At 38.2% G+C, this 11,014-nt stretch overlaps 1 pseudogene; it reads right to left on the reverse strand.

The window, feature by feature from the left end:
- Positions 1-10,054: 10,054 nt before the first annotated feature.
- LOC125405207 (small ribosomal subunit protein eS27 pseudogene) lies at positions 10,055-10,354 on the reverse strand (annotated as a pseudogene).
- Positions 10,355-11,014: the final 660 nt, after the last annotated feature.

The raw sequence follows: 11,014 nt of genomic DNA on the forward strand, positions 1-11,014 counted from the left end.
TGGCTCCCTTAATGAAGACACGTCCCTCCATTCTCCCATATCTGTCTCAACCATCCCACTCCTCCAAGCTCTCCCCAGCCATCCCCGTCACCCTTCTCTCTCCCCTCTCCCCTTCCCCCAATCATACTCCATCCCATGGTCCCAACTTTTGCCTGGCAATTTTGTCTGATTCTAAATTCCAGGAGGATCTATATATGCTTTTCTTTGGGTTCACCTTGTTATTTGGCTTCTCTAAGCTTGTGAGCTATAGGCTTAATGTCCTTTGTTTATGGCTAGACTCCACTAATGAGTGAGAACATACCATATTCATCTCTTGGGTATATTCCTGAGTGGTATTGCTGGTTCCTGAGGTATGTTGACTCCCAATTTTCTGAGAAACAGCCACACAGATTTCCAAAGTGGTTGCACAAGTTTGCATTCCCACCAGCAATGGATGAATATTCCCCTCACTCCATATCCTCTCCAGCATAGGTTACGATTGGTTTTATTTTTTTTAATTAACCATTCTGAGAGGTGTAAAATGGTATCTCAAAGTTGTTTTGATTCGCATTTTCTTGATAGCTAAGGAAGTTGAACATGTCTTTAAGTATCTATTGGCCATTTGAAATTATTCTGTTGAGAATTCTCTGTTCAGTTCAGTATCCCCTTTTATAATTGGGTTATTTAGAATTTTAATGTCTAGTTTCTTGAGTTCTTTGTATATTCTAGAGATCAGACTTTTTTCTATGTGGGCTTGGTGAATATCATATCTCATTCAGTAGGTTGTCTTTTTGTCTTAATAACTGTGTCCTTTGCTTTACAGACATTTCTCAGTTTCAGGAGATGTCATTTCTTCATCTTTGCTCTTATTGTCTGGGCTACTGCGGTTTTACATAGGACATGGTCTTCTGTGCTCATGTGTTAAAGTCTACTTCCCACTTTTTCTTCTCTCAGGTTAAATGGGTTTGGATTTATGTTGAGGTCTTTAATCCATTTGGGCTTGAGTTTTGTGCATGGTGATAGATATGGAGCTATTTTTATTCTTCTACACGTTGACAACTAGTTATGCAAGACCATTTGTTAAAGATGTTTTCTTTCTCCCATTGTATAATTTTAGCTTCTGTATCAAAAATCAGGTATTCATAGGTTTGTGGATTAATAGCTGGGTCTTCAATTTGATTACATTGCTCAATTTGTCTGTTTTTATGCCAATACCAAGCTGTTTTCATTACTGTATCTCTGTAATAGAGTTTGATGTCAGGGACAGTAATGCCTCCAGAATTTCCTTTATTGTAGAAGATTGTTTTGGCTATCCTGGGTTTTTTACCATATAAAGTTTATTATTGTTTTCTCATGGTCTGTGAAGAATTTTGTTGGGATTTTGATGGGGACTGCATTGGATCTATAGATTGCCTTTGGTAGAATTGCAATTTTTACTACATTGATCCTACCAATCCAAGAGCATGGGAAATCCTTCCATTTTCTGATTTCCTCTTCAATTTCTTTCTTCAAAACCTTAAAGTTCTTGTCAAATAGATCTTTCACTTCCTTAGTTAGTGTTACTCCAAGACTTATAGGTCTATTTAAATTTATTTAAATTGTTAAATTGTTTATAGGTCTATTTAAATTATTAAATTGTTCACCTGGTCTTGATTTAATTTTGGTATATGGTATTTATCTTTAAAATGTCCATTTCTTTTACATTTTCCAATTTTGTTGCATATGGGCTTTTGTAGTAAGACATAATGATTCTATGAATTTCCTCAGTGTCTATTGGTATGTCCCCCTTTCAGTTTCTGATCTTGTTACTTTGACTGTTCTCTTTCTGCATTTTGATTAGTTTGGATATGGGTTTGTCAATCTTGTTGATTTTCTCCAAGAACCACCTCTTTGTTTCATTGATTCTTTGGATTGTTTTCTGTGTTTCTATTTTGTTGACTTCAGCCTTCAGTTTGATTATTTCCAGTCTTCTACTCCTCCTGGGTGAGTCTGCTTCTATTTTTCTGAGCTTTCAGCTGTGCTGTTAAATCTCTAATTTGAGTTTTCTCTGTTTTGTTTATGTGGGCATTTAGTACTATGAACTTTCCACTTAGCATTGCTCTCATAGTATCCCAAAGGTTTGGGTATGTTGTGTCTTCATTTTTTTCATATTCAAGGAAGACTTTAATTTCTTTTTCTATTTCTTCCTTGATGCAGGGGTGGTTCAGTAGTTGAATGTTCAGTTTCCCTGAGTTTGCAGGCTTTCTGGGGGTGGAATTATGGTTAAATTCTGACTTTACTCCATGGTGATCCAATGAGACACAGGTGGTTCCTCCAGTTTTTTTTTTTTTTTGTATCTGTGGATGTTTGCTTTGTTACCGAATATTTGATCAATTTTTGAGACGGTTCCGAGAGATGCTAAAAAAAAAAGGTATATTCTTTCCTTTTTGTCAGAGCCCTTAGGCCCCAGCATAGAAACTATTTTCCCTAACTGGACTAGTAGGGAGACATGTGAAATAACAAGACACAGTTCACACAGTCATCTTGGAAGGGCATTTTAAGCTTCATCTATCCTGAAGATCTACCCATGTTTATTATACAAAACACCTTTTATCCCCCAGTAAACCAAGGTGGATACTCATTAATATTCTCTTTCTGGGGGATGCGGGGATAGCTGAAAACCTGCAACTTATGTCACCAGCTTTGGAAAACACTTCTCCCCAGGTGATCTATATTATAACAAAGGAGAAGGAGCCATATATCTTGACCTTTGTTAGGTGGCTATCTTGTTTGTTTGGCAGGATTGCAGCTGCCTAGTGGCCAGTGAGCCTGCCTATAAATATTTTGTATGAAATATGGGCCCACAATCCACTCTCTCTTATTAACTTTTAATAACCCCTGTGCTTCTGTAACAAGACAGATACATCACGCCTGGCTTGGGCAAGGTCTTCTTCCTTTATCCAAATTTTCCCGTCTTTAGAACAGGCATTGTCATATGTGAGCTCCTGTCTTAGGCATCTGGGGAGGAGAAGCTTCAAACCTGTCATCGACTGTGGATCTCTGTAAAGAAAAGAGATTAGTAGAGAGAAATATACTTTTAGGCCCTGTGTCTCAATAGCCACACCTTTTTGTCAGGATAAATTATAATGTTTTATAAATAATTATGTTCCCAAAGGCTATAGTCTCCTATTTTAAAGGAGAAATAGAATCGCCTGAGTTGAAAATGTTTTTCTGCTGGTTCAGAGCACCACTTAGATCTAACATTTTTAGCATATGCATCAACTCCCAACATTAACTGTCACAACCTCTTTTCAGTAATTGCCAATAGCAACGAGTCACAATCATGATTTTTTACATCATTGATCAATACCGAATCTCCAATTATCTTTTTTTCGTATCATAGTTTGTATTGTCAGTCAGACCTACTCTCTAATTATCTGTTTTTGTATCATAATCTCATATTTTGTTGGTCAGTACCAACTCTCCAATTATCCTTTTTTGTATCATAATCTCATATTTTGTCAGTCAATACCAACTTTTTAGCACCATTGGTCAATATCAAATCTTTTTTTCATCTTATATGCAATTGTAAATATCAGGTCATTACTGGGAAGAGTATAATACCATGTGTTGTTATCAAATACTATTTTCAGTACCTGAGCAGCTGTTAAGCCCTTAGTCTGCCCCCTTGTTAAGTGAAGAGGCGTTTTAGTCATTTCTTTTGAGTCTTCCTTTCCCTGAGGGAAAAGCTTAGGTCTTAGTTCTTAAGTTTAATATTTTAATCCAAATGAATTCTGTGTCCCAGAAACTGAGAACACTCAAGTGTTCAGTCTGTATCTTAGTTCTAAAGCAACAAGTTCAGCAGGGTTTCTTTGTCCAAAGTCTCTGGAGGCAGAATGGCACCCTATAGCATAGCATGTTGGCATCTGCATGTCCGAATCACGCACTCCTCTCTGTGGGGACTGGGAAAGGTGGATCAGCAGTTCCTACTTGAGTTGTTCTTATTTTGCTTCTCCTGTTAGGCGGTTGTCAGCTAAGCTGTCCTCAAGTCCGTAGTCCTTTTGCTGAATGCACCGAATCAGTCACTCTGGAAGTCATCTGGCTTGATTTTCATCCTGGGAGGAAACACAAACATGTCCTTGACCCCATATTAACATGGGATCTGGCCCTTTTCATATTTGCCATAATCTGTCTGCTGTTGATCGCTCATAGACATCCATATTTAGAAAGTTTAGCATAAACAATGCATGATTTGAGGCATTGTGTGGCATCTAGGATACAACTCCCCTGTCTTTATTTTTTGGAGCTGTATTTTTAAGGAGCTATGTGCACATTCCACAGTTTCTTGTCCTTGAGCATTATAAGGAATACCAGTCTTATGAATGATATTTTATTGAGTACAAAATCTTTGAAAAGCTTTGTTAACATATCTGGACCCATTGTCCGTTTTTATTACTTTTGAGGTCCCCATGTATAAAAAGCATTTTAAACAATGAGTTATTACATGTTTGGTGGCTTTCCCAGTTTGTGCTGTGGCCATCATGAATCCTGAATGTGTATCAATTGTTATATGCACAAATCTCAATTTTTCAAACTCAGTAACATGGGTTACATCCATCCACACATATATCCATATATGATTAGGAAGCAGTCCTCAGGGATTTACCCCCAAATGACGCACTGGTAGATATTGTGGGCATCTTTTACATTGTTTACCAGTTTGATGAGCAGTTTTTCTGGTCAGACTTGAATGTGTTCTTATATGTCCCACAAAACATGATAACTTTCTATATTGTATGGCTTTTTGAATCTGCTGAAGGAGTATTTTAACTTGTTCATTGTTAGTTTTTATATATGGCACTGTTTCCAAGATTTGTAACTCACTATAAATATATCAGCTATCAGTATATAGATTAAAAGCCTTATTAGAAAAATCTTTAAACACTAGAACTACTGTCTGCAGCTCAACTATTTGAGTTGATGCTGATTCTGTCCATACTACATGTCCTTCACCATTGACTACATTAGATGAGCCATCAGAGAAAATCAACAAAGCATCCTTTATGGGATTTTTTGTTACAGTTTTGGGAAAAATGAATGAATGAATGCTGTTGAGTAAACTGTAGTAACTGGTCAGCTTGGAAAAGATCATTAATCTGACCTTGAAATTGAGCAAATGCAATTGCCCAAGAATCACTATTTTGAAATAACCATTTAATTTATTGCTTAGTTTAAGGAACATTGATTACAGCTGGATTTTTGTCAAAATATTTTTTAGATTTTATTCTGTTCTTTTGTGTTAAGCATGCTACTGCTTCAAAATAAGGATTTAATACTTTAACTGGTGATACTGGAAGGTGCAACCACAGAAGTGGTCCGTTTTGTCATAAAAATGCTGTAGGATCCAGTCTTGTAGGTAAAATACATGTCTGTCATGTTTGGCTGTAATCGATGTAGCATACCTGCTGTTTCTGTATAGCTTGCTCTATCTGTGAGAGTGTCTGTCTGTCTATTGGAATTTGGATCACTATCTCCTTTAAGGATTTTACTTAGAGGCTTTAGGTCTCCTGTAGGAAAACTTAAATAAGGCCTTAGCCATTGTATATTTCCTAATAACCTTTGAAAGGCCCTAATCCTGCTCGATGGGGTCTACTGTCTGGAACAACAGGATCAACCTTTCCCTTATTATCCTTTCCTAGAAGTTGATTAGGCAATAATCCTTGTTGAAACATCTGATTAGTAACTGCCACGCTGGAAAAATATAAATATACTCCCATTTTGGACATGATATCTTGGCCCCATAAGTTTATAGGTAAATAAGGAACAATACATGGCTTAAAAACTTTTTTTATGGCCTTCCTCATTTTTCCAATGCAGTTTATTACTACTCTGTTTAGGATTTTTAGTCCGACCAATTCCTTGTTGCTGTGTAATAGTCTCCATTTTTGGCCACTTAGAAGATCATTGGCTGGCAGTTATAACTGAAATATCTGTGCCAGTACTAGAAGGCCAGAAAATCTTTTTTCTTTTATAAACAAAGTGAGTTTTGGTCTTTGAGTGCCTATTATCTGAACCCAAAATGCATCAGATGAACCATATCAGTCTTTTCCTCTTTTTTTTTACTCTGATTATTGGTTTGCACAACTGGAAGTAATATTAATTGTGCAAGCTTCTGACCTATTTTAACTACAGAAACTCCATTAGATGAATGAATCATTATCTTGATCTCTCCCTCAAAGTCAACATCTATGACTCCAAGAGCCACTAAGACCCCTTTCATAGATTGAGCTACTTCTCCCTAGTGGTAATTCCACAGTGCCTTTTGATAAAGGCCCATAGATCCCTGTGGTCAGAGCTTGCATTCCCATCTCAGGTGTTAGAACCATGTATACCACTGAACTGAAGTTGAACTCTGCGCTACCTGGGTGGCTCTGAAAAGGTCCTGTATAGATCTCCTTGTGGGGTTGTAGATTACTAGGCTGCCCCATAAATTTGTTGCAAGGCCTGAGGTTGGCCCCTGAATCCATTTCCCAAAAAGGGGATTTCCTAGATCATCTCTTTTTGATCTGCACTTGCTAGTCCAATGCCTTCTTCTGAATCTCTTGCACAATCCTGGTTCTCTTCTACTCCTAGGGCTTTCTCTTCTATCAGGACATTGTCTGACCTGATGTCCCATAAGACCACATTGAAAACAGCCTCAAGGCATTCCTGTAACTTGCATTTTTTCCTTGGGCTAGGTCTCCCTGTTGGGATAAGACATCATTAATTATCTTTCCCTGTAAGGCAGCAGTTAATGCCATATTTTTGGTATTATTGGCCAATATCTGTGCAAATTTGGATATAATCTGCAACATTACACTGTTTCTTAAAAGGTATATAGCCACCTTGCATATAGCATTGGCGTTCTCAAATGCCAACTGTTTAATTATTATCTGTCCTGCTTCTGAGTCTCCAATCAACCTATTAGATGCCTGCGTTAATCTGGAAACAAAGTCCTGATATAACTCATCTGATCCCCGTCTTATATTAGATAACTCCTCAGTCTGTTCTTTTGATGATGGAAGCTTATTCCAGGTCTTCTTGGTCACTGAACTGACCTGGACATATGTTACCATATCATATTTTAACTTCTGATTTGCTCCCATAAATGATCATTTGCCTGTCAGCATCTCATACAAAATAGGAATCAGCTGAGTCCTGTTTCTCTCAGCTGTGGCCTGACATTGTTCTATAAATTTAGTTTTCCACAAGAGATAATCTCCTCATGACAGGCAAGCATTGGCTATCTGCTTCCAACCCGCTGGTGGCAAAGTTTCTACAGCTATGTTTTCCACCGTTGTCTAGGTAAACATGTCATGGTACCATATTGAGTGCAAGCGATTTTTAATTCTTTGAGAAACTTAAATGATATAGGAGTATTACTCTAAGTAGATTTCCTTGCATATCTCTCTGCTCCATTACTGGAAACAATTGAAATCCTTGCATTTCTTCTTCTCTGATACAAGGTTGTAGAGGAGATTCGCAGTTATTGTTATGTCTCTGCTTTACTTTTGGTATACTCTGAACATCCTGCCATTGCTGTAGGAAGACTGTCACTCTTCTGACAAGAGTCCTGTATCTGTGTAGTTCCTAGTCTGTGTGATAGTGAGGTTACCATCCTTTTCAAGACTTTTGTTTCTTTCTGAACCCTGTCCTCATATCCCTATCTCTCCATGCTGCTGTTTGCTAGTGAGAGAGATGAAGACTCCCTTTCAAGGCCTGAATCATTAGCCTCTGGCCTGTTGTTACTGCTCTGTTCTGAAAGAGTATCTAGCAACTCCTCAGGTGGAACAGATAGAACTATCTCCTGCTGGTCAGGATTTGAGTCCAACCATGCCTGTATTAGCACCCAGAAATAAGGTCTATCTTCAGGAATGTTTTCTGGTCCATAATTACAATAATGTTGTTGGATTTTCATCCCTACTTCTTTTTATACAGCTATGTCTAAGGTTCTATGCTGGGAAAACCAAGGGCATATCTCCTCTATGAATTCTAAAAATTCCTGTATCTGATGCTGCTGTACTCTCTCCACTGTCTTTTAATATATCTTCAATCAACTGCATAGCCATTTGATTGCTTTCTCCTTGTCCCATATTTCTATATTTAAAAATTTTACTCTGGATGTTACTGTCCCATTTTGTTATCTAAGCACACATTACTCATGTATCCACTGATTTTTCTCACAGGATCCTCACATCTGGTCACTTCTTCCTTGTTTTGGTGGTTTACGGATCAGGTTCACATTCTCTTCCATCCTTTCTCTGGCTTTTCTCGGGGTTGTGTGGTCGGCATTCATGGTCTTTGTCATACTACTTGTCCTTTCTCCAGCTTTTCTCGGGGATTATTGGTCAGAACTTCATTTTCTTTTGTACTTCTTGTTTTTTCTTCAGCTTTTCTCGGGGTTCAGTGGTCAACACCTCATTCTCTTTTATACTACATGTTCTTTCTCTGGATTTTCTCAGGGTTCAGTGATCAGCACCATGTTGTCTTTCATCTCAGGGTTTAGTAGTCAGCCCCACATTGGGTGCCATTATGTCAGGGCCCATAAATGTTTTGTATAAAATATGGGCCCACACCTATTTGGGTGGAATGTTCTATAGATGTCTGTTAAGTCCATTTGATTCAGTACATCTGTTAGTTCTCTTATTTTTCTCTTAAGTTTCTTTGTGGTCGACCTGTACATTAGTGAGAGAGGAGTGTTGAAATCTCCTACTATTAGTGTGTGGGGTTTGATGTGTGATTTCACTTCTAATAATGTTTCTTTTACATATGTGGGTGATTTTATATTAGGGGCCTAGATATTCAGTATTGAGACTTCATCTTGATGACTTGCTCCTGTTATGAATATAAAGTGTCCTTTTCCATCTCCTCTTATCTAATATAGTTTGAAATATACTTTGTTAGATATTAGAGTAAACACACATGTTTTTTTCTTAGGTCCATTTGATAGGAAAACCTTTTTCCAACCTTTTAATTTGAGGTAGTGTCTGTCTTTGAAATTGAGGTGTTTTTCTTGTAAACAGCAGAATGTTGGATCCTGTTTCCATATCCATTCTCTTAATCTGTACCTGTTTAGAGGTGAATTAAGTCCATTGATATTAAGCAATATTAATGACCAGTGGTTGTTAACTTTGGTTACTTTTTGGTGTTAGTGTTTGTGTGTTTCCCTTTTTTGAGTTGTCCTGGTGAAGCGTTGTCAGATGTCTGTGCTATTGTGGGTGTTCTTGGGTTCCTTGGGTTGATGTTTTCCTTCTAATACTTTCTGAAAGGCTGGGTTTGTGGCTATGTATTGTTTAAATCTGTTTAAATTTTGTCCTGGAATATCTTGTTTTCTCCATTGATGGTGAAACAAAGCTTTACTGGATATAGTAGTCAGGGCTTGCATCCATGGTCTTTTAGTGTCTGCAGCACATCTATCCACGACCTTCTGGCTTTCATGGATTCCATTGAGAATTCAGGTCTAATTCTGATAGGTTTCCCTTTATATGTTACTTTACCTTTTTCCTTTGCAGTTCTTAATATTCTTTCTTTATTCTGTACGTTTTGTGTTTTGATTATTATATGGTGAGGGGATTTTTTTTATCCAGTCTATTTGGTGTTCTGCAAGCTTTTTGTACTTTCATAGGAATATTCTTCTTTAGGTTGAAAAAGTTGTCTTCTATAATTTTGTTGAATATATTTTCGGGTCCTTTGAGCAGTAATTCTTCTTCTTCTACCTTTATTATTCTTAGGTTTGGTCTTTTCATGGTGCCCCAGATTTCCTGGATGTTTTATGATAAGAAGCTGTTGGATTTGTTATTTTTTTAATCAATGAGTTTATTTCCTCTATAGTATCTTCAGTGTCTATAATTCTTTCTTCTATCTCTTGTATTCTGTTTGTTATATTTGTCTCTGTGGTTCCTGTTCATTTACCCAGATTTTCCACATCCAGCCATCCCTCAATTTGTGTTTTCTTTATTACCTCCATTTCGGTCTTCAAGGTTTGAACCATTTCCATTACCTGTTTGATTGCTTTTTTTTCTTTTTCTTTTTTTTTTTTTATCCAAAATGTGTTTATTGGGATGGTTCCCACTTATCTCGAATCAGGCGCTTTTCAGTGCTGCTTCCTCCTGAAGGAGCATCCTTCTGTCAGTCTTGCTTTCCCACCTGTAGGCTGACAGAGGACAGTGCAGCAGCCAACACACAAGACCACCGTCTGTGCATGGATAAAGACCGTGGCGATTTTATAGAATCCTGGGCACTTCACATCCATAAAGTAGGAATTGGGGCTCTGCATCAGGTGCTTTTTCTTGTGTTTCCTCTTTTCCTCTTTTGGAGAGGGATGAAGGAGATCCTTTGCGAGAGGCATGTTCTCATAGGGAGGTCATCATCGCCGGAAAGGGCTTGTTTTTCTTGTGTATCTTTCAGGGATTTATTAATTTCTTCTAACTTTTTTTTGTCTACTCTTCCATTTCTTTAAGGGAGTTTTTCACTTCCTGTATAAGGGTCTCCATCTATTTCATCCTTATTTCATAAGGTTATGTTTAAAGTCAATTTCTTCTCCTTCTTCTGGGTTAGGATACTCAAGTCTTCCTGTGGCCTCTTTGCTGGATTCTGATGTAATCATGTTGTTTTTCAGGATATTGGAGGAATTCTTGCATTGGCTCTTGCCCATCTCTTCCTGTCTGGATCCTCCCAGCATGGAAGCAGGGTTTCTTGCCAGGTTCCAAGGACCTCACAGAAAAAAAAGCAGGCTCTCCAGATCCTCTCAGAATGGGAGCAGGGCCTCTTGCCAGGCTCCAAGGACCTCTCAGGATCCCCCCAGCATGGGAGCAGGTTTTCTTGCTGAGTTCCAAGGACCTCACAGACAAAAAGGTGGGGTCTCTGGATTTCCTCAGCATGAAAGCAAGGGCTCTTGCCGGGCCTCAAGGGCCTCTGTGGATCCCCCCAGCACAGGAGCATGTTTTCTTGCTTGGCTCCAATGATCTTGCAGATAAAAAGGTGGGTTTTCCAGGTACCCCCCAACATGGGAGCAGGA

This window comes from Myodes glareolus, chromosome X (assembly GCF_982192425.1).
Source record: "Myodes glareolus chromosome X, mMyoGla1.1, whole genome shotgun sequence".
In the NCBI taxonomy this organism is placed as follows: domain Eukaryota; kingdom Metazoa; phylum Chordata; class Mammalia; order Rodentia; family Cricetidae; genus Myodes; species Myodes glareolus.